Raw genomic sequence first — 24,658 nt, forward strand, 5'->3', positions numbered from 1 at the left:
TATGTAAAATACTTATTACATTTATTCTGAGGCAGTAAAAAGGGTTTTTCTTCTGTCAGTTTTCATGTACTGTGACAACAAAATCGAATTTGACCTTTGCGCTATGGTAATAGATATGTGAATGTACATTTAGTAGTACTGTTGCTGTTAATAACGTGTTACTGAGCACGATTATTTTGTGCAGTGTGGAAGAGAGGCAACCCATTCAAATGCGGTCAGCTAGTGGCACTGACCGGAGTTCTTTGTTGACCACAAGCAGAGCGAAGATCCATATTACCCAACTCCTCTAGCATACATCTTGTGCCACTACCCCTGAGCTTCATCACTGAAAGCTACTGCTTGCAAAACCCATATGCGCCGACAAGCTGGTAACAACGACTTACACATGAAAACCTGCTAAAACCTCAAGCGACGCATACTTTCCATTTTTCCACCAATCTGAGCTCAGGCAATACCTGTGACATAATGAAACCTCTCCCACCCTAGTGCCTTCACTCTGGGATGCCCCATAAAAGGTGTGTGCCGAGTACCAAGCCCTACTAAAATTTAAAATGTTACCAGATATTATGTAAACTCTATCTAGGACTCTATCTCCACCAACTCAGACAATTGGATGTATTGATGAATGTGCTCCATTTTGCAGACACCAAGGTTCTCAATTATCACAGTTCAGGTATGTAGGAAGAAAGATTATTCAACTGAGTGCCTGTCTCCTGGGTGTGGACGCACCTTCAAGTAATGCAAAGAAGAAAAAAATGACCAGGGCAATTCGAATTAAGCAATTCTGTGGCAGTGGTGTTTTCCCTTAATTATGGATTTGCAGCATTTGTCACATAATTCATCATCTGCTCCTAATTTGCAGATTTTAACAAAAAATGTCGTTTGTATCTCAAATGCATCAAAAGTTACTTAAAATACAGTGACAAGCGTTACTGCGCGGTTGAAGGCCCTCCAAGGGTTGATTGGTTACCTCTCAGTTGATTGTTAAAGTGGTCCAACTAGGTGAAAAACATTGTAAAACAGCAGTAACATTAGTGAAAATTACAAAATAATAAAGTTATCCTGTGACAAAATGTGCCGCAACATGCCTTTTCTTGCCGCATAATTTAGTCAGCTCTACTACATGTTTCGTCCTCTCCTGCAACATAATTGCAGTGGCCTGCAAAAGACTGCAATTGGCCCTAATGCAAGGAAATGGACCTCCTACCCCACGGTTGGGAAATAAATGGGAGTAATAAACAGGGTGCAACTGTCTCATTACACTCCAACATTCCTGCTGTAATGGCTGCAGTCACCTAGTTTACCGAAGACACATCTTATTTACACGACTTCAGCAGCGGCTCCTCCGCTATGGCAGAGGAGCGTCGGCCCACCTGCCAGTAGACGAAAAAATTAAAAATAAAACAATAATAAACTCTTGTTTATTATCGTTTTATTTTTCTTTCGGAGCCGAGGCTTGGGGGTGAGGCCAGGGTGGTGACAGGCTGGAGGGGAAGTGTTGGGCGCTGTCTTCACTGTGCGAGTGGGTTTGGCCCGCCTCCTTAGGCCAGCCAACCCCACATGTGCAGTGAAGCTCTCACCCACCCCAGCTTCATTGGGTTGGAGAGAGCAGGCACAGGCTTCCAGTCTGTGTGGGAGCGCAAATCATTGGTGCTCAGGCCAATCCTGATGCTGCTTTCAGCAACATGAAAGCGGTGTGAGGATTGGCCTCAGTGCACTTTGGAGCCTTTGCCTGGAGAAGCGAGGAGCGCAATGCAGGGAACAGATAAGTATTTTGTTGTTGTTTTTTTCTCTCCCCGTTCCGTACCTCCCCACCCCATGTTTCGCATTCCCTCCTCGTCCCCTACCTCGTCCCCTACCTCCCCCCTGCCTCACCAATCTTTCAACTCACCAGCAGCTACTGCTCGACTTACCCTATCGAACCAAGTCAAGGCAACTCCTATTCTGTACAGGACTCAGTCCAACCAAAAACGAGATTCTGACATTACAATAAAAACCTGGTGCCCGAGGATTATTAGAAAGTGTTTAAAAATCCTCACACTGGACAGTTCTGTCCATGCGGTAATACGGATAATGAAAATGGCGCAGCGTGATGCGGTTTGAAAAAGTCAGGTAGAGCTTGTCTGCCTTTGGCTCCTCTGTTCTAAAACAGTATGGATTTGCCTTTGTTTCATTGTTATTGTTTACTTCTGTAGACATAAATCAGTGTTGCACAGATTAGTTCCTGGATAAATATAGAAACATTTTTCCGTATTTAACTCGTTCCATATTTAGATTGCAAGTTCCCAGCAAAAAAACAGACACTACTTCAAAACAAATTAAAATATTGCAGTTGCTCGCCCCAGCGTTTACGGAGTCATTAAAAAAGCTATAGAGTGCTCTGTTTTTCTATCTAGAGGATTATTTGTTCGTTATTCTTTGGCAAGGGAGATCAATATGACAGATATGTTCCCAACAGAGAATAATGACGTAAGGCTATGTCTCCTTCCAACTCCTCACGTTTCTTTTTTCACTTCTTGGGGATATCAGGGCTTCTGTCAGGTGTTAGTTAGTCTCCTCTATTCCATGCATGATAGATGCACTAGTACAGAGGGAGGGCTTTATTTGCTTTACACTGTCCAGCTTGAGTTCATCCCTCTCGTTGCCCAAACTGTGTTTACTATGTTCTTCAATCAACTCGCTTTCAGTAAATAGGCCTTTAAATCTTGTCCAAATCTCGTCACATTAGCCGTGCATTTAAAGACAGAGGTCAAATGTCAGGCTGTTTCTTCCGTGGAGCTTGGTGTTTATTTTTTTCTCTCTGATTTCAAAGTGAGAAGATTTGTGTGACAATCATGCTGACTATTTATTTATTTATTTATTTTATTTATTTGAATTTATATGGCGCACAGCTACCCAGCAAAGGGTTTCCCGGCGCGAGGTCTACTTGATGGACTAATGATGGTCTACTTGAGGAAGGATGTACAATGTTATTTTTTTTTGCACAAAACAAAATGTCTATGTCTGTAAATGAACTGTGCGGATGATCAAATCAATACGTTGGGTGATGACATTTTCACACATTATTGTTTGAGAGCTGTATACTTTTATCAGTAAAACTGTATGTGAATGCAAATGTAATAGTCTTCTTAATTGAAGATGTGTTATCTGCAATGGCAGTACGCCCCCATACCATACATACCCTATGTTATCCCACTCCACTCTACTCTACTTTGCACCACTCCATGCCACTGCACTTTACCCTGGACCACTTCACAATATGCCACTCCATTCCACTCCACACTGCGTAACTATACTCTTCTCATCACCACTCCACTCTAACCCTCTTTACGTTATACCACTACACTCTACTCTATGCCAATGCACTCTACCCCACACTACTCTACTATGCACCACTGCACTCCTCACCATGTCACTCTACACCACTCCACTCTATGCCACCCTACTCTGCAACACTGCACTGTATGCCAGAACACTCTATGCCAGCGTTTCCCAAACTGTGGTCCGTGGATCCCCAGGGGTCCGCGAGACATTCCCAGGGGGTCCGCAGGACTGGAGTGCCTGTCGTCGTAGTGAAAAATGAAACGCCCATGCGTTCTCGCAGCACACAAGAGCTGTGAATGTTGGCGCAGGGGCGGCGAGACCAAAACAATACAATCGGGAGGCAGGGCAGCAAATGGGTGGTCAGGGGTGTGTGGCCGCAGGGGGCACAGCGGCTTGGGAAACGAGTGGAACAGATGGCAAAAGGGGAACAAAAACAAGGAAAAAATGAGTGCCACAGAAGGGCACAAAAAAACAAGTGGAACAGAAGGCAGAAGGGCACAAAAAACAAGGGAAAAACGAATGGAACAGAGAGCAGAAAGGCACAAAAAACGAGTAGAACAGAGGGCAGAAGGGCACAAAAAAACGAGTGGAACAGATGGCAGAAGGGCACAAAAAACTGAAAAACGAGTGGAACAGAGGGCAGAAAGGCACAAAAAACGAGTGGAACAGAGGACAGAAAGGCACAAAAAACAAGTGGAACAGAGGGTAGAAGGGCACAAAAAATGAGGGGGAAACGAGTGGGACAGAGGGCAGAAAGGCACAAAAAATGAGGGAAAAACCAGTGGCAAAGAGGGCAGAAAGGCACCAAAAAACAAGGGAGAAACGAGTGGAACAGAGGGCAGAAAGGCACAAAAAATGAGGGAAAAACGAGTGGAACAGAGGGCAGAAAGGCACATAAAAAGAGTGGAACAGAGGGCAGAAAGGCACAAAAAACGAGTGGAACAGAGGGCAGAAAGGCACAAAAAACTAGGGAAAAACAAGTGGAACAGAGGGCAGAAAGGCACAAAAAAACTAGGAAAAAGCGAGTGGAACAGAAGGCAAAAGGGGCACAAAAACGAGTGGCACAGAGGGCAGACGGGCACAAAAAACGAGTGGCACAGAGGCAAAATACAGAATACAGAAATATAGGGGCAGCTAAGAACAGAAGGCATAACGGGCAGAGAGGCACAGGGGCAGCGAGGGGAACAGAAGGGAAAACCGGGCAGAGACACGGGGCAGCGAGGGGTACAGAAGGAAAGACCGTGCAGAGAGAGCACGGGGACAGCGAGGGGAACAGAGGGAAGAAAAAGCGGCACGGACCACATACAGGCAGCGGGGGAAGACAGACAACAGCAGTCACAGACACAACAATGAAAATACAGGCAATACAATAAAAGCAATAAAGCGTTGAAAGGCACATGTGTATAGGTTACCGTTACTTGGCAGGCAGGTAAAAATAGATGCAGCCAGGATCAGCAGTAGGATTTTCGTGCTGCTGTCTGATTGCTCATTTTCCACAAGCCGTTGGGTGAATTATGTGTGCTGTCAGGCTTTCATATTCAGACATATAAATGTAGTATACTTGTAAATGTAGTATACTTGTAAAGCGCACAGCTGCCCCAGCAACGGGGCGTCCCGGCGCTGTATAACTCTGGGGAACCCGTCCTGGCTTTCCCTGTGGGATGGTCCCTTGCTGGGAGTCCCCAAGGTGGAGCCAGGCATCCCCGGAATTGGTGGGGCCGTTGTGGAGATTAGGCAAGCTAATGCCCAGAGTTGCCTAGTGGAACCCCTGATTAGAGTAAGCACCGAAGCGAGAATTATCGAGTCCGCTGACCAAGGTCCACAACCCTGCCGCGTCGGGAATTGAACCCTGGTCCCGGGCTGACTTCTGCTCTCAGGCCTGCTGCCTCTAACCAGTAAGCCACACTACTCCACAATATCAAGCTCTTATTCTGTGTAGCCTTTGCAGTTTGTTGTTGGCAAGGGACAGGGCAGTGGGCATCCTAACAGGAGAGGGTCATGTCAGGTGCCATGCAAGGCCTCTCTGAAATATGCCTTAACTGCACTGCTCACCCCGTGGAGGTAAAATGTTGTTCTGCTGTCTGTGACTAAAGATTAGATCTAACAGGGGTTTATGGTAATTGGCATAGCATTGTTCCATGATCTCGCTGAAACAATATGCCTCCTGTGCAGATATCTTCCTGCCATCTCTTGCACTTCCATGATGAACTCCTAATATAGACCTTGAATTTGCTCTGTACACTGGACTCATCACTTTGTGCACTATCTTGTTAGAATGTTCACAATATTCGTTGCTCCTTGGGGCATGTCTTTATTATAAAATGCTTCATAATTGTATAATATTTTAGACCTTCTTAAACTGTGAATAGGTAAAAATGCTAATAATTCGCAATCATTCAACCTGTTGCTGTAAGGAAGGGTCACCACTCCAAGGCTCTGGAATGAGAATGTAGAGGTGCTGCTATATCACTCTACATATCACTTGTATCACTAAATAATACACTGCTGTATGCATACATGTCCATGCCAATAGACCCAATTCAAGCTGTCTCCCTCTTGAAATTGCTTCTGCTTCAAAAGGCGTTTTTAAAAAGAAATGTAAATTGTACAAATTGCTTGGGGGTCCCCGGCTTCCAGTAGTGATTCAGTGGGAGTCTTCAGGAGTCAAATGTTTGGGAACCACTGCTCTATGCCAATGCTTTCTACTCTATACCACTCCACTGTATGCCAGTGCACTCTATGCCAATCCCCTTAAGCCACTCTGATATACTTTTCACTACTGCACTTGTCTGAAACAATCTACTATACATTACTGCACTCAGCATCACTACACTCTACTCTGCACCACTCTACACCACTGCACTCTATGCCAATGTACTCTACACCATTTTACTCTGCGCCAATGCACTCTACGCCAATCTACTCTGCACCACTGCACTATATGCCGCTGTATTCTACACCAATGTACTGTCACTGTACTCTATGCTACTCTATTTTATTCTGCACTACTGTACTCTGCGCCACTGCACTCTACACCACTCTACACCATCAATCATATCATATCATTGTACTCTACGACAGTATACTCTGCAACACTGCACTCTTTACCACTCTACTTTATGCCACTGATCTCTACGACACTGAACACTACATTGCTCCACAATACGCCACTGCACTATATGCCAATCCATTTTTAATTAATTCTAATGTCTTCCGCACCACTACACTCTATGACACTCTACTCTATACTACTGCACTCTGCTGTATAACAAAGTACTTTATGCCAAAGCAGTCTACGCCACTCTATTCCACTCTGGGTCACGCCACTACACTCTACACCACTGCACTCTGCATCAATGCCCTCTACACCACTTTACTCAAAACCAATACACTCTATGCTATGGCACACTATGCCAATCTACTCTGCACCACTGCACTGTACACCACTATACTCTACTCTATGCCACTGCACTCTACGCCACTCTATTCTACAGCAATACACTCTACATCCCTTTGCTTTGCACCACTGTATGCTACTGTACTCTGCAGCACTGCACTCCACACCACTCTACTCTGCAGCACTGCACTTTATACCACTCTAGTCTGTGCCACTATACTCTTCATGGCTTTACTCTATGCCACTGCACTCTACTCTGCACCTCCTTATGCGCAGTAGAGTGACATAAGATGGTGCAGAGTAGGGTGCAGTTGCGAAGAGTAAAGTGGCTCATAGTATAGTGGCACAGAGAAAAGTGGTATAGAGCTCAGTGGCAGAGAGAGTGCAGTGCTGCAGGCGGCGAAATGAGCTAAAGAACGATGATGGATTAAACCCAGATTTGTGACTGGTGTTGAGTGCCTGAAAAGTTTCAGCGCTGGTTCATCATCTCCTTGTGTTTGCTTTGTTCGTACTAAGTTAGCAGGGTATGCCCAGATGTGGATCCCTTACACATTTTGCCACTGGATTCAAGCTAGCCTGGCTGATGAGGGGTGAGACCCCGAAACCGGTCCCAGGATGCTTATTTCTGGTCCAGGGAAGACCTGGCTTGGCAGTTCAGGCTGGACTGTTCCCATGAGGAACAGGGTCAAGACTAATTTGCATGTGGCTGAGTCTGAACTGGGGTGGCAAAGTGAGCTAAAAAATGATGATGGATTAAGCCCAGATCTGCGATTGGGGGTGCGTGTCTGAAAAGTTTTACCGCTTCGTCTATCATTTTCTTGTGTTTGCTTTGTATAGAGTAGACTGTCATGGAGAGCAGTGCAGCGCACTCTACACCACTCCAATCTACTGTGCACCACTGCACTCTGACAATGCAATCTACACCACTTCACTCTCGCCTCTCTACTTTACACTGCCATGCTCTACTTTATGCCAGTGCAGTCCACACCACTCTACTGCACCACTGCCTTCTTTGCCACTGCACTCTACACCACTCCACACACACTACTCCGCACCACTCCACTCTACGCTAACCCACTCTGCAACACTCCTCTTTATCCTGTACCACCCCACTCTACACCACTTCACCCTACTCTGAAACAATCTACCCTACACTACTGTACACATGCCAACTACTTTGTACCACAGCACTTTACTGCACTACACTCAACATTCTACTCTATGCCACTGCACTCCCTTGCCACTGTACACTACTTCACTCTACACTACTGTGCTCTACGTCATTGCACTCTATTCTACTCCCCACCACTGAACTCTATGTCACTGACTCTGCACCCCTCTACTCTGTACCACTCTACGCCACTGCACTGTAAAACACTGCACTTTGGTACTCTAATCTGCATGACTGCACCCTAAACCACTCCACTGCACTCTACGCCACTGCGCCACTCTACTCTATGCCAATGAACCCTACCTTCCACCACTCCACATTACTCTACTCCACTCCACTCTATGCCACTTCACTCTACTCTGCAACACTGCTCTCTCTGCCACTGAACTCTACACCCCTCTACTCTGCATCGCTCCACTCTACACCACTTTACTGTACGCCAATTCACTCTATGCCACTTTAATCAACTCGAACACAACAATGATGGACAGAATGTGGATCAATGTCACACATTCACCCCAGTCCAAAGATCTGGGCCCAAATCCATCGTTTTTCCACTCCACACCACCCTGGGTTAGACAATGGTGATATGCAAATCAGCGCTGACCCTGTCCCCCATGGGAACAGTCCAGTCTGAACTACAAAAGCCATGTCCTTCCCAGAACGGAAACAAGCATCCGAGGACCGGCTGGGGTGAATGTGTGACATTGATCCACATTCTGTCCATCACTGTTGTGTTTGCAATTACCGCTCTAAGTGTACTGGGGATGCTCAGACGTGAGTCCCAGGCACTCCACACCACTGGAGTCCAGCTAGCCGGGCTGATGAGAGGTGTTACCTCGAAACCGGGCCGGTCCTCGGATGCTTGATTCCGTTCCGGGAAGGACATGGCTTTTGTAGTTCGGACTGGACTGTTCGCATGGGACACAGGGTCAGCGCTGATTTGCATATCGCCATTGTCTAACCCAGGGTGGTGTGGAGTGGAAAAACGATGGATTTGGGCCCAGATCTTTGGACTGGGGTGAATGTGTGACATTGATCCACATTCTGTCCATCACTGTTGTGTTTGCAATTACCGCTCTAAGTGTACTGGGGATGCTCAGACGTGAGTCCCAGGCACTCCACACCACTGGAGTCAAGCTAGCCGGGCTGATGAGAGGTGTTACCTCGAAACCGGGCCGGTCCTCGGATGCTTGATTCCGTTCCGGGAAGGACATGGCTTTTGTAGTTCGGACTGGACTGTTCGCATGGGTCACAGGGTCAGCGCTGATTTGCATATCGCCATTGTCTAACCCAGGGTGGTGTGGAGTGGAAAAACGATGGATTTGGGCCCAGATCTTTGGACTGGGGTGAATGTGTGACATTGATCCACATTCTGTCCATCACTGTTGTGTTTGCAATTACCGCTCTAAGTGTACTGGGGCTGCTCAGACGTGAGTCCCAGGCACTCCACACCACTGGAGTCAAGCTAGCCGGGCTGATGAGAGGTGTTACCTCGAAACCGGGCCGGTCCTCGGATGCTTGATTCCGTTCCGGGAAGGACATGGCTTTTGTAGTTCGGACTGGACTGTTCGCATGGGGCACAGGGTCAGCGCTGATTTGCATATCGCCATTGTCTAACCCAGGGTGGTGTGGAGTGGAAAAACGATGGATTTGGGCCCAGATCTTTGGACTGGGGTGAATGTGTGACATTGATCCACATTCTGTCCATCACTGTTGTGTTTGCAATTACCGCTCTAAGTGTACTGGGGATGCTCAGACGTGAGTGCCAGGCACTCCACACCACTGGAGTCAAGCTAGCCGGGCTGATGAGAGGTGTTACCTCGAAACCGGGCCGGTCCTCGGATGCTTGATTCCGTTCCGGGAAGGACATGGCTTTTGTAGTTCGGACTGGACTGTTCGCATGGGGCACAGGGTCAGCGCTGATTTGCATATCGCCATTGTCTAACCCAGGGTGGTGTGGAGTGGAAAAACGATGGATTTGGGCCCAGATCTTTGGACTGGGGTGAATGTGTGACATTGATCCACATTCTGTCCATCACTGTTGTGTTTGCAATTACCACTTTAATCTACTCTGCACCACTGCACTCTACGACACTGTACTCTATGCTACTGCACTCTAAGACACTTCACTCTACTCTTTAACAATCTACTCTACGCCACTAAAATCTAAGCCAGAAATAGTCAATTTTCCACGCTTGAGTTACTTTGTCTGCGTATACTGGCTGCTCAGAAAGAAGTCCAGCAGTTCGAAACTGCACTGCATGTGATATGGAATCTTCCCTTTGACACAGCACTGAGACCACCGTTTGCCTGGTCCTGCCTGCTCGACTGACCACGTTGCAGACACGGGCCTTTATGCATGAAGTCCTCTGCCCTATGCCACACCATTAAACTAGCCAGTCCATACTAAAAGCTCACTCTATAGTCATACGACTTGACCACGGTAAGGGTGGCGTGGCTCGTGCAATGCTGACCTGCCTTTCTACCGAGAGCCCGGATGTTCCCACTCACACACAATGAAAGATGAGCTCGAGCGCTTTCAGTTCTCACAGGAAATAAAAGAGTGGCTTTCAAATCATTTTTCTATTTAACTCAGCAACATGCTAAACACATGGTCCTCTTGGAAGAAGGAAACACATTGCAACGCTCCCTATTTTTAACCACATTTGTTAAACAGTTTAATTTACTGGACGCGCAGCATTCTGGCGATTCTGTGTTGTTGCTAATGTCACTTCAGAACACAGTGTAAACGTCTATATCACATGCGTGGAAGAACAGCCAAACAAGACTCGTAACCAGATTAATGGAAAACACCGACGCATCGTTTTAATCCAATTTTAAAATGAGAAAAGTCACGCCGACGGGGTGTTGTACTTTGTGGGGAACATCTGCTTTTGACACGGACAGTCTGGGTAAACTCATTTAACACTGAGTCCAAATGTACGTATAACGCCCCGAGCCCGGGATTGGTTGGTGGGCAATGCAGATGTTTTCTATGGTATCCAACTGCTTTACACATCTGTAATTCTTTTGTTTATTCTGACGCCCGCTGGAGTGGTGTTATCTGGGGCTAAGGCCTGAGTTATGTAGTTCAAGCCCCCACACCGCTCCCTATCTGCTAGGCACGGCGGGAGCCTATCAGCCGCCTGTCACTGGGAGATGGCCGCCACGCTAACACCTCAGCTGACGCCTAGGCCTCAGTAAATAAACAGGCCATCAAAGCCACGTCCCCCTCGTAATCTCTGGAATGTCACTGGAAAGGATAATGGCGGGTATTTGCATTATATTCAGAAGCAGGGACTCTTCCTCGGGGGTATCAGTGTGGCAGAAATTAAACACAGCCAGTAGCTAAGGTTGTGCCAAGATCTCTACACCGAGCAAGAACAATTTCGTAAAAGAAATCGATGACCATTTGAAGGTAAGCCAATGCTTAATTGGGAAAACAGTGGAGGGTGGTGCCCCCACACCAACCAGCAGGCAATGGACTCCTGTAGAACCCCACACACAAAAGAACACATTATAACATCCCAAACGCGTGTTCAAGTTACAACAAACAAGCACAGGCATACTACAGGCACAAACTGTACACAAAGATGGACATGTGTGCATCCCCAGGCACGCTGGCATACATTAGACCATTTGGGAATGGTTCTTGGGAGAAAATATGACAAAAATCATTCCAAGCTGGCTGCCTTTGTATACGCATGCATACCCGTGTGGGAATGGGTTTGATCTAGTTTACGACAAAAAAAATGCCATTCTGAAGTGGCCATCTGCCACCACTTGCTTTGCCAATGCTGCGCCACAATTATGCAAGCACTGGCGAAGCCATTATCAGTGAACAGCGGGCAATGAGCAGATCATGATGGGCTGCGGGGAGATGGAAAGCAGGTAAAGACAAAGAAAGAGAGAGAGAGAGAGAGAGAGAGAGAGAGAGAGAGAGAGAGAGAGAGAGAGAGAGAGAGAAGAGAGAGAGAGAGAGAAGGAGAAGGAGGGATGGGACAACATCAGACAAATGAAGGGTATGAAGTGGGGGAGGGAGAGTGCAAAGGACTTTCATGTCGTGGAGAAGACAATCTGACCCTGCAGGACAGAATCCTTTCAAGTCCACAGCCAGCACACCGGACACCACTTCCTGACCTGCGCATGGAGCAAGGCATTCTAGTGGGAAGCAGAGCGGAGACTGCATGAATGGAGACAAGCTCCTCCAGAAATAGAAAAATAAATATATCAGAAACAATTATAGTTTAGTGTAAGTATCTGACTCTGTGTCTATCTGGCGCTGTGTCATCTGTCCACTCCAACATGCTGGACCACAGCAGCTGGGGACATAGAGAAACCTGTTCGGGCATGCTGCGAGCTAAACAGTAACATAGGTGGCGGGCCAACTAAGGCCTGGGAAAGGCTCCAGCTACATTTTTGGCTCATGGTGTATGGAGAGCCATGCGTGAGGATAAGAGGAGTTGCTGAGATGCAGTGCCTGAGTGCTCCCATGAAGAACAGGGCAAGACTGTACGGGTAGTAGGCCCGGAAGTCAAGCACTCCTTAGAAGGAGGAAGGATGGTAAAAGACACCCAGCAGTGTTTCGTGAGACAGGCAGTAGCCGTTACCTCCTTGTCTATCTTCCTGGATGCAGTCTTTACGCATGAGATACTTTCCATTTCTGGAAGAACCAATTCCCTAGTTAAAACCCCAAAAGTTCCCCCAAGATGGTCCCCATTACCCAGGAGCCACCATAAAAGGGATGAACTAGCAAAGCACTTCAAGTAACATACCATGCCAAAAAGACAACAGTTAAACAGGAAATAGTCAACTGTCATGCCCGGGTGGGAAGGCGGGACTGCCATCCAGGAAGAAGAGGACTCAAAGTAATGAAGATTGCCGGTAAGTAACCGGGCATTTCTAAGAAGAGACTGACAAAGTCTCAAGTCAACAGCTGAAAGAAGCAGAATCAAATGAGCCAATGATTCAAGTGTAGTGACCCAGACACCACACTAGGTTTACTGGTAATAAATAACACGATTTCATCAACCGAAATCTAAAGCTGTCGGTAGGGAAGAACTAAAAGAATGGACCTAGTGCACTTTTGAACTTTAGCCAGACAGCAATGCAATTTGTTGTCTAAAACGTTTACTTTGTATGCTATTTTGCAGGCTGACATCCAAAAGTATGAGAGGCGTCCCAAAATCAGGGTCAGGTGATAGAACCTCTCCCGTCTCGCTTGGTGTCTCGAAAAGTTGTACAGTCTGGGCTCCCCATGTGCTCATTATTTCTCCACAAGGCAATTCTAGATGCTGCATCTTGATTTGTGTCTGGGGCGGGAAGGAGCCATCACATTAAGGTGTGTCTGCTATTACATGCCCATAAGCCATTTGATGGACAGGGGCTCAGATAAGTTATTAAAGCAGGCTCCCAGACAAAATAGGCCTAAAGCATGGCACGTTGGATTGGGCAACCAAAGAAGCAGCACACATTTAGTAATGCGCCTGGGTGCCCTTTGGGAGTGTGCATTGTTGGGGCTCTCAGCCACCTTTTAAATGGAGAGCAGGAGGCTCATGCACACTCCTTGATCCTGATTCCTTGATGGGGGGTTCTGACTGCACCTAACTTAAATGGCTGTTCAAAGTCAAAATACAGATCTAGAATGTTACTGGTGAGCATTCTTCAAAGGTGGGGTTAAATTTCAATAGACTTAGGACCTAATTATGAGTGTGGCGGTGGTGGCGGTCCGACCCCCGCCACACTGTGGGTCACCTTCAGTATTCAGAGTGTAGCGGTCGGACTGCCACGAAACCGCCAACATCAAGGATTCCGCTGGGCTGGGGGTCTGCAACTGGCATGAATATGGTGGCGAGGCGCTGCCGGCACCGCCAAGCATATTACGAGTTGCCTTTTCAATGCCCATTTCAAGGCAGTGAGACCGCTATGAAAAGGGTAGCGGAGAGGCAACTAACAGAGATCTAACAGGGCCCCCTGCCGAATTTGGGCTTGGGGGTGCATGCTTGGGGGTGTAATTGCACCCCTGTTCCTGCATGGTGTGGCATGCATGCCACAACATACAGGAATGTGCTACAGGCGCTGTCACAGCAGCAAGCTGGATGTTAGGCTCTCCTATGAGCTTAACAACCCACCACAGTGAGACCACCGCAGCACCACCCGCCTGACCTAGATTCAACTCTGAATCCGACGGGCAGGCTCACAATGGCTTTGGCGGTCCTCCTGCGGATGAAGCGATGGCGGTGCATCAGGAGGACCGCCAAAGTCGTAATCAAGCCTATGATCCTGTACAAATTAAATAATAACACACTACACAATGGCGAAAAAGAACAATTGTGGCACAAACTGAGACAGTAGCAAAAAAATCAATCTGATTAAAATTGACTGGGTCATTGCAGGTGCACTAGAACAAACATTCTCTTGACGCTATTCCATCATCAAGATAGTAAAACAACAGCAACACACTGTCAACCAGGTGATGTTGCTTAGAAAATACATGATGGACCCGAAAACAGTTTATGCTTACCTTTTCAAACTAATGCAACAGAAGGACCTTTCTAAACATTTGCTGGTACCGGTGAACATGTTCTAACTGCATTGATGAACGTTCTAACGGGCATCATCATGAGTTAATTGTCCTCCACGCTCATTACTAGTTTCACCTTGGGGTTGAGGCATATAATTATGAGGGTGGGCAATTATTTCATGATATTTGTTCATCAAATCATTCATCAATACTATGTCAGTCTTAAGGAGTGCTACATTGGCATTCAATTAACAATCAATATAGTTGTGGAGCTAGGTTTACAATCATTGTAAGATTGTTATGGGGTCTTTAGCATTATTTAAGACGAATGATTGCTGAACTAAGTCTGTAGAAATACATGAACTGTTTCCAGAAACCTCAGCGGATTAATGTGCCCACTGGTGACATTGATGTCTATAAGCATGCACGGTTAACTCAGCTTTTCTTTCATCCGAGCTTTGTAAAAGAGCAGAGTCTGTCAATAAAGCGTATTATTTACCATTTACGAATCTATGAAAAACTACAAGTTATTATGTGCAATTGAGAAATAACAGATTGGTGTTTGTTGAATTTTTGTGCTCATTCGAGACCACCCACCATGACCAGGTGCGAGTTTTCAGAACCCATCCACCTAAAATAAGAAAACGAATAGTTCAGAAGAATCCTGTAATTAGCTTCCTTGAAACATTCTCTAACCGTTTTATATCCGTTCTTAGCCCCTGCAGTGGCGTTTTAAATGGGGTGCTTCTTGCATTTCAAAATGCAAACACACCAAGTAGCCGCTCTGAATGCTGTCAGCACTGCCAGAGAAGTGCAATTTTACCTCCAGACCTCCAAAGCTACATTTTGGGGTCAAGAGAGGCAGCGATCCAGCTCTGGAACCAAGGAATCAGAGTTCTTCTGATTGTGGTTCCCCCAGTGGCGACCGTCACAGATCGCAGGGGAGGTGTGCGGGGGCACGACGGGTCGCAATGTAAAATATTTTTTAAAATACATAAACACTTACCTTGCAGCCGGGTCCCGCGTCTCTGCTCCTGCTCTCCTACATCGGGCTCCAGGAACAGAAAGCACAGCCAGGCTCCCCTGACCAATCACAACATGTTGTGGTTGGTCTGAGTGCCATGATTTGGTGCTCAGCCAGGGACAGGGGGCGTGGGCCTGTTGTCCATGTAGCCCTACTGCAGCCTGCATGGAGAACAGGGGAAAAACACATGAGTGTTTTGGGTGGCCCGAGAGGCCGGCCAAACATTCATTGCGCACTTAGGAGGATTCGACCACTCCTCCCCTGCTCTGCAGCCCCGACCCCTCACACAAAGCTGTTGCAGCAGGAGGACAAAATAAAATGATAGTAACATTACGTTGTTATAATTTTCTTTTTCTTTTACTGCTTCAAGGCAGTTAGGCGACGCTCCTCCACCTTAGCGGAGGAGCCGCCCCTGGGTTCCCCGCTAAAAGGAATTATATATGTGAGCTTCGGGATTGGGAAAACTGAGCCAACCCTCTTTCAACTTTAAGATGTTTCTCTTCTTAATAATCCGTTGTTGGGCGATCCCTGAAACACACATTGTTCAATACTCATACCTCACTGGGAGACATCAGATTTTCTTTTGATCATTTAAGGGTTCCAAATGCTTCCAGCCACTGAGCGTTCCATCATACAATCCATCCACTTCATCACTGAGCAAGGAATGCATGTTACATACACACATACATGTGCACACCACACACAAATATACCACACACTGCTCTTCATATGCAGAGGAAGCTCATCACCCAAATTGTCCAATACCGCACACCAGCAGAAACCACAGTGTAGGTTCAGTTAAGATGTTCAATATTACTGTAAAATAAATGTTGTAGATAGCTATGTGTATGCTAAATGAACATGGGTGTAGTATGATATATCATAAATATTATTAAGGCTGACATTCTATTTTGTATATTTATTTGCACTATTCAAGAGTTTCTAGCGTTCTACAAACAAACAAAAAAATTCAACATCATAAAATAAATGGGTTGGGCCAATCAAACACCTCAGGAGCACTGCAGCATTTACTTAACCTGGTCCGTTTATTGAGTTAAAAAAGTACAGAACAACACTATCTATTAAATCAAGTGAGGAGAAACACAATAAAGTCATTGACCAGCGAGATAATCGCATTTGTACTTTTAAACATCTTCAGCAGGACACCAGGCAGCTGTCAAAAGAGTCAAGTCGCTTACGTCCACCCCAACACAGCAGCATCGGTCACATGGCTAGGGCTAGGAAAGCAACTTTGAAAGGGAATCCTGTTGTCCACATCTTATGCTGCTCATGAACATAAAACTATACGGGTGGGCATTATGTTCGCATCATTAAGGTATAATATTTTTCAGACTTCGCTAAGTGGCGTTAACTTCTTTCCAGGCCAGTCCCACTTCCATCATGTTCGCCAGGCTCTGTGGGTTGAACGCTGACTGCCGAGGTTTATGCATAACCTTCAAATCGTAAGAAGACTCCAGACACTGACTCCTGCTTAAGCCAACAGGCGGACCACACTGAGAAGAGTCATTTTAACATCTATACTTGAGCAGCAAAAGACAATGCGCTTTGGGGTGTGTCCTATATAAATTGACCCTAATCAGGGCTCGAGTAGGATAGTACACGCTGTTGGACTGCGTCCCCCCTACTCATTACACAGGGTGGACGCCGTCCCCCCTAACAAGAAGCTGGGCCCCACAGAAATAAACTGAACGTGTCTCTGTGTAATTTTCAGACACCGGGACACGTTGAGCACGTGACGTCATGGGATAATTTGCATATTTTCAGTCCCCCCACTTCTTTTTATAGGACTTGTGCCCTGACCCTAATATACCATTTTCAACTATATGGCCGGGTCGCCATTCTGACTCAAATAGCTTCTGTGGGTTAAATGCCTGCCCAGGGATGCTCTATAGCAGGGGTACTCAAAATACGGCCCGCGGGCCATTAGCGGCCCGGCAAGCCTTCAGTGGCAGCCCGCGGACCTTAAGACATCGCACCTGTGTTCTTTTTTAAACTTCAGCAAACACCTCTGTAGCAGCAGTGCAGAGTCAGAGACACTGCTCTGTGGGGGCCGGGCGATTCCAGCCAGAGTCAAGGGTGGGGCTGCAGGGGCGCTAAGAGGTGAACAAAGCCTCATTTACATGTAAATGGTCTTTCAAAGACCTGTGAAGTACTGGGGTGCCCGGAAGGCTTTGTAAGCCCAGGCTGACACACAGGGGAGCTGGCGAGGGGGAGGGGGGTGTGGAGGGGGCTGTGTGAGGTGGGAGGACAGAGCAGGGAGTGAGAGCCCGGGTGAGGGAGGTGGGAGGGCAGAGCAGGAACTGAGAGCTGTGTGAGGTGTGAGGACAGAGCAGGGAGTGAGAGCCCGGGTGAGGGAGGTGGGAGGGCAGAGCAGGAACTGAGAGCTGTGTGAGGGGGGAGGACAGAGCAGGGAGTGAGAGCCCGGGTGAGGGAAGGTGGGAGGGCAGAGCAGGGAGTGAGAGCCCGGGTGAGGGAGGTGGGAGGGCAGAGCAGGGAGTGAGAGCCCGAGTGAGGGAGGTGGGAGGGCAGAGCAGGAACTGAGAGCTGTGTGAGGTGCGAGGACAGAGCAGGGAGTGAGAGCCCTGGTGAGGGAAGGTGGGAGGGCAGAGCAGGGAGTGAGAGCCCGGGTGAGGGAGGTGGGAGGGCAGAGCAGGGAGTGAGAGCCCGGGTGAGGGAGGTGGGAGGGCAGAGCAGGAACTGAGAGCTGTGTGAGGTGCTAGGACAGAGCAGGGAGTGAGAGCCCGGGTGAGAGAAGGTGGGAGGGCAGAGCAGGGAGTGAGAGCCCAGGTAAGGGAGGTGGGAGGGCAGAGCAGGGAGTGAGAGCCGAGTGAGGTGGGAGGGCAGAGCAGGGAGTGAGAGCCTGGTGAGGGAGGTGGGAGGGCAGAGCAGGGAGTGAGAGCCCAGGTGAGGGAGATGGAGGGCAGAGCAGGGAGTGAGAGCCCTGTGAGGTGGGAGGGCGGAGCAGGGAGTGAGAGTCCGGGTGAGGGAAGGTGGGAGGGCAGAGCAGGGAGTGAGAGCCCGAGTGAGGGAGGTGGGAGGGCAGAGCAGGAACTGAGAGCTGTGTGAGGTGCGAGGACAGAGCAGGGAGTGAGAGCCCTGGTGAGGGAAGGTGGGAGGGCAGAGCAGGGAGTGAGAGCCCGGGTGAGGGAGGTGGGAGGGCAGAGCAGGGAGTGAGAGCCCGGGTGAGGGAGGTGGGAGGGCAGAGCAGGAACTGAGAGCTGTGTGAGGTGCTAGGACAGAGCAGGGAGTGAGAGCCCGGGTGAGAGAAGGTGGGAGGGCAGAGCAGGGAGTGAGAGCCCAGGTAAGGGAGGTGGGAGGGCAGAGCAGGGAGTGAGAGCCGAGTGAGGTGGGAGGGCAGAGCAGGGAGTGAGAGCCTGGTGAGGGAGGTGGGAGGGCAGAGCAGGGAGTGAGAGCCCAGGTGAGGGAGATGGAGGGCAGAGCAGGGAGTGAGAGCCCTGTGAGGTGGGAGGGCGGAGCAGGGAGTGAGAGTCCGGGTGAGGGAGGTGGGAGGGCAGAGCAGGGAGTGTGAGCCCTGTGAGGTGGGAGGGCAGAGCAGGGAGTGAGAGCCCGGGTGAGGGAGGTGGGAGGGCGGCAGGGAGTGAGAGCCCTGTGAGGTGGGAGGGCAGAGCAGGGAGTGAGAGCCCAGGTGAGGGAGGTGGGAGAGCAGAGCAGGGAGTGAGAGCCGAGTGAGGTGGGAGGGCAGAGCAGGGAGTGAGAGCCTGGTGAGGGAGGTGGGAGGGCAGAGCAGGGAGTGAGAGCCCAGGTGAGGGAGATGGAGGGCAGAGCAGGGAGTGAGAGCCCTGTGAGGTGGGAGGGCGGAGCAGGGAGTGAGAGTCCGGGTGAGGGAGGTGGGAGGGCAGAGCAGGGAGTGTGAGCCCTGTGAGGTGGGAGGGCAGAGCAGGGAGTGAGAGCCCGGTGAGGGAGGTGGGAGGGCAGCAGGGAGTGAGAGCCCTGTGAGGTGGGAGGGCAGAGCAGGGAGTGAGAGCCCAGGTGAGGGAGGTGGGAGGGCAGAGCAGGGAGTGAGAGCCCGGGTGAGGGAGGTGGGAGGGCAGAGCAGGAACTGAGAGCTGTGTGAGGTGCTAGGACAGAGCAGGGAGTGAGAGCCCGGGTGAGAGAAGGTGGGAGGGCAGAGCAGGGAGTGAGAGCCCAGGTAAGGGAGGTGGGAGGGCAGAGCAGGGAGTGAGAGCCGAGTGAGGTGGGAGGGCAGAGCAGGGAGTGAGAGCCTGGTGAGGGAGGTGGGAGGGCAGAGCAGGGAGTGAGAGCCCAGGTGAGGGAGATGGAGGGCAGAGCAGGGAGTGAGAGCCCTGTGAGGTGGGAGGGCGGAGCAGGGAGTGAGAGTCCGGGTGAGGGAAGGTGGGAGGGCAGAGCAGGGAGTGTGAGCCCGGGTGAGGGAGGTGGGAGGGCAGAGCAGGGAGTGAGAGCCCGAGTGAGGGAGGTGGGAGGGCAGAGCAGGAACTGAGAGCTGTGTGAGGTGCGAGGACAGAGCAGGGAGTGAGAGCCCTGGTGAGGGAAGGTGGGAGGGCAGAGCAGGGAGTGAGAGCCCGGGTGAGGGAGGTGGGAGGGCAGAGCAGGGAGTGAGAGCCCGGGTGAGGGAGGTGGGAGGGCAGAGCAGGAACTGAGAGCTGTGTGAGGTGCTAGGACAGAGCAGGGAGTGAGAGCCCGGGTGAGAGAAGGTGGGAGGGCAGAGCAGGGAGTGAGAGCCCAGGTAAGGGAGGTGGGAGGGCAGAGCAGGGAGTGAGAGCCGAGTGAGGTGGGAGGGCAGAGCAGGGAGTGAGAGCCTGGTGAGGGAGGTGGGAGGGCAGAGCAGGGAGTGAGAGCCCAGGTGAGGGAGATGGAGGGCAGAGCAGGGAGTGAGAGCCCTGTGAGGTGGGAGGGCGGAGCAGGGAGTGAGAGTCCGGGTGAGGGAGGTGGGAGGGCAGAGCAGGGAGTGTGAGCCCTGTGAGGTGGGAGGGCAGAGCAGGGAGTGAGAGCCCGGGTGAGGGAGGTGGGAGGGCGGCAGGGAGTGAGAGCCCTGTGAGGTGGGAGGGCAGAGCAGGGAGTGAGAGCCCAGGTGAGGGAGGTGGGAGAGCAGAGCAGGGAGTGAGAGCCGAGTGAGGTGGGAGGGCAGAGCAGGGAGTGAGAGCCTGGTGAGGGAGGTGGGAGGGCAGAGCAGGGAGTGAGAGCCCAGGTGAGGGAGATGGAGGGCAGAGCAGGGAGTGAGAGCCCTGTGAGGTGGGAGGGCGGAGCAGGGAGTGAGAGTCCGGGTGAGGGAGGTGGGAGGGCAGAGCAGGGAGTGTGAGCCCTGTGAGGTGGGAGGGCAGAGCAGGGAGTGAGAGCCCGGTGAGGGAGGTGGGAGGGCAGCAGGGAGTGAGAGCCCTGTGAGGTGGGAGGGCAGAGCAGGGAGTGAGAGCCCAGGTGAGGGAGGTGGGAGGGCAGAGCAGGGAGTGAGAGCCCTGTGAGGTGGGAGGGCGGAGCAGGGAGTGAGAGTCCGGGTGAGGGAGGTGGGAGGGCAGAGCAGGGAGTGAGAGCCCTGTGAGGTGGGAGGGCAGAGCAGGGAGTGAGAGCCCGGGTGAGGGAGGTGGAAGGGCAGCAGGGAGTGAGAGCCCTGTGAGGTGGGAGGGCAGAGAAGGGAGTGAGAGCCTGGGTGAGGGAGATGGGAGGGCAGCAGGGAGTGAGAGCCCTGTGAGGTGGGAGGGCGGAGCAGTGAGTGAGAGCTGGGTGAGGTGGGAGGGCAGCAATGAGTAAGAGCCGGGTGAGGTGGGAGGGCAGCAGGGAGTGAGAGCCGGGTGAGGTGGGAGGGCAGCAGTGCGAGAGAGGTGAGGTGACAGAGGGCAGCAGGGAGTGAGAGCCGGGTGAGGTGACAGAGGGCAGCAGGGAGTGAGAGCCGGGTGAGGTGACGGAGGGCAGCAGGGAATGGGAGCCGGGTGAGGTGAGACAGATAGAGATAGTGACAGATAAAGACATATAGAGACAGACAGATAGAGGCAGAGACAGATAGAGACAGGGGCAGACAGAGCTAGGTAGGGTCAGAGACAGATAGAGGTAGATGCAGACAGCTTTAGAGACAGAGAGAGAGAGAGAGAGAGAGACAGAGACAGAGAGAGACAGACAGAGAGAGACAGACAGAGAGAGACAGACAGACAGAGAGAGAGAGAGAGAGAGAGAGAGACAGAGGGAGAGAGGGAAACAGACAGAGGTAGGGATGGAGACAGAGAGGGAGATAGACAGAGGGAGAAAGACAGAGGGAGACAGCCAGAGGGTGGGAGACAGAGGGAGACAGACAGAGGGAGGGAGACAGACAGAGGGAGACGGAGGGTGACAGAGGAAGAGAGAGAGACAGAGGGAGAGAGGGAGACAGACAGAGGGAGAGAGGGAGACAGAGAGAGAGACAGAGGGAGGGAGACAGACAGACAGAGGGAGGGGGACAGACAGACAGACAGAGGGAGGGAGACAGACAGAGGGAGGGAGACAGACAGACAGAGGGAGGGGGACAGACAGACAGAGGGAGGGAGACAGACAGAGGGAGGGAGACAGACAGAGGGAGAGAGACAGACAGAGGGAGGGAGACAGACGGAGGGAGACAAACAAACAGAGGGAGGGAGACAGACATACAGAGGGAGGGGGACAGACAGACAGAGGGAGGGAGACAGACAGAGGGGGGGAGGGAGGGAGACAGACAGAGGGAGACAGACGGAGGGAGGGAGACAGACGGAGGGAGACAGAGGGAGAAAGGGAGACAGACAGAGGGAGAGAGGGAAACAGACAGAGGGAGCTAGACAGAGGGAGAAAGAGGGAGAGTGGGAGACAGACAGAGGGAGGGAGACAGACAGAGGGAGACAGACAGACATAGGTTGAGAAAGGGAGAGAGGGAGACAGACAGAGGGAGGGAGACAGACAGACAGAGGGAGACAGACAGAGGGAAGGAGGGAGGGCGACAGACAGAGGGAGGGAGGGAGACAGAGGGAAGGAGGGAGGGAGACAGACAGCGGGAGGGAGACAGACGGAGGGAGACAAACAAACAGAGGGAGGGAGACAGACATACAGAGGGAGGGGGACAGACAGACAGAGGGAGGGAGACAGACAGACAGAGGGAGGGAGGGAGACAGACAGAGGGAGACAGACGGAGGGAGGGAGACAGACGGAGGGAGACAGAGGGAGAAAGGGAGACAGACAGAGGGAGAAAGAGGGAGAGTGGGAGACAGACAGAGGGAGGGAGACAGACAGAGGGAGACAGACAGACATAGGTTGAGAAAGGGAGAGAGGGAGACAGACAGAGGGAGGGAGACAGACAGACAGACAGACAGAGGGAGACAGACAGAGGGAAGGAGGGAGGGCGACAGACAGAGGGAAGGAGGGAGGGAGACAGAGGGAAGGAGGGAGGGAGACAGACAGAGGGAGGGAGGGAGACAGATAAAGGGAGGGAGGGAGACAGAGATAGGTAGGGAGACAGAGGGAGGAATGGAGACAGGGGGAGGGAGGGAGACAGAGGGAGATGGACAGTGGGACACAGATAGAGGGAGACAGATGGAGGGAGACGGAGAGAGGGAAGGAAAGAGAGGGAGGGAGACAAAGAGAGAAAGAGAGGTGAGACAGAGAGAGACAGAGGGAGAGAGACAGAGGGAGTCAGAGAGAGAGGGAAGGAGAGAGCGAGAGAGAGAGAGATAGAGGGAGGGAGGGGGAGAGAGGGAGGGAGAGAGAGAGAGAGACAGAGCAAGAGAGAGAGAGATGTGGGTGTATGCTGGTCTGTTGGCTCAGTGGATGAACGGGTCCGCTGCAGGGGCCTGTGTTCAACTTCATGGTCACAGTTTTTTCTTTCTAGCCCCTCCCACCTCCACCACTGACCCCGCCTCCACCGGTGCGGCCCTCGGCCACAAACCACACTGTAAATTCGGCCCTCGAGAGAAAGTTTGTGAGTACCCATGCTCTATAGAAACCACCAGCCTTCTGCATGAAGCCCTGCCTTCTTTGGCCTTTGAGCACGACCGCAAGGACACATTGATAATCCCCCCTTATGTGTCACCAGAGAGACGAGCTGTGGCACGGATATGCAGCCTCCTATCCTAGGGCACTTCCCAGCATGACAGGATGACGACTTGAATGAGATCACAGCGTATATTTCTCCCGGGATCATGGACAGGAGTTAAACAAGGCTACTCAGTCCGGTGGAAAATCTTACCGGAAAAGCACTCACGGAAAAAAAAACACTGCATGGTGCCCATTTAGAAACCAAGCCAGCTTTTTTTTCCGTAAAACTCATTAAATAATGATCAATTACTGAACCAACCCTAGACTTGGAATAGAAGTGAACTGGATAATCCATAACCTTTACTGTCAAAAAGATGGCAAATATATTTCAATTATGTTAATCCCATTTCGGCCTAACCATGTTACTGCCTGGAAGTGAAAATACAGTTAATGGAGTCGCAGCCGCGCTGGAGCACGCGTTGCGTGGCCCAGTTGGAGGACGTGCCAGCAGTGACATCGCCTGAATGCAGAGGTGTTCTCACTTTCAGCGCTGTTTTCACTGTATTATTAATATTATTTTTTTTAGCAGCTTTTTTTTTTATACAGCGCTAACTCCGAAGGTATCCGAGCGCTTGACATGAGCACCAGTTTTATTACAGACGAACACATTAATTTCTAGGCACGTGGAGAATACATGATTTTGCCCAGAATCACAGGATGTTTGAGCCTCCAGCCACGCTCGAACCTGGTTCCTCCCCTTCAAGGTCGGCAGCTCTAGCCGTTAAGCCACATTAACCTTCCCGTCGCACATGTTTACTGGGCAAGACTGCAAGACCTGTTGGCAGACTCTTAGTTGCCCGGAAATAAGATCAGCGTTGAGAACAGATCCCCACCAATCCGCAGACCGGTTACATGGCTGACAAAAGTTCATGGCCTATGGAAATAATTGAGCATAGTGCAAAAGAAAAGAACTCTTTAAAGTTGTCACCAATCCTCTCTTGTGCTGCAGGTTTATTGCTGAATAAGCGCTTTCCCAAGCAGGCTGAGCTGGTCAGATCAATCCAGAGAAGGTAATAATACTAAGTAGAAGAGACAGGCATCATGGAAACTGAACATCAGACTGGATGGACTAATAACATAGAGAAAACAGACTGGGGCACCGAAATAAAAGTGATCCTCCCTTAGAAAATCAGATAGCTAATAGAGTGTTCCTCGTTTGCAAATCGAAGCTGTGTTGAACTTGTAAACTTA

General features: G+C 50.5%; 1 long non-coding RNA gene across 2 annotated transcripts in view; it reads right to left on the reverse strand.

Moving 5' to 3' along the window:
* Positions 1-24,658, reverse strand: part of LOC144827524 (uncharacterized) — a 333,562-nt gene that overhangs the window by 27,025 nt on the left and 281,879 nt on the right. The window lies entirely within an intron of this gene.

Source organism: Lissotriton helveticus, chromosome 4_1 (assembly GCF_964261635.1).
Source record: "Lissotriton helveticus chromosome 4_1, aLisHel1.1, whole genome shotgun sequence".
NCBI classification, from domain to species: Eukaryota; Metazoa; Chordata; class Amphibia; order Caudata; family Salamandridae; genus Lissotriton; species Lissotriton helveticus.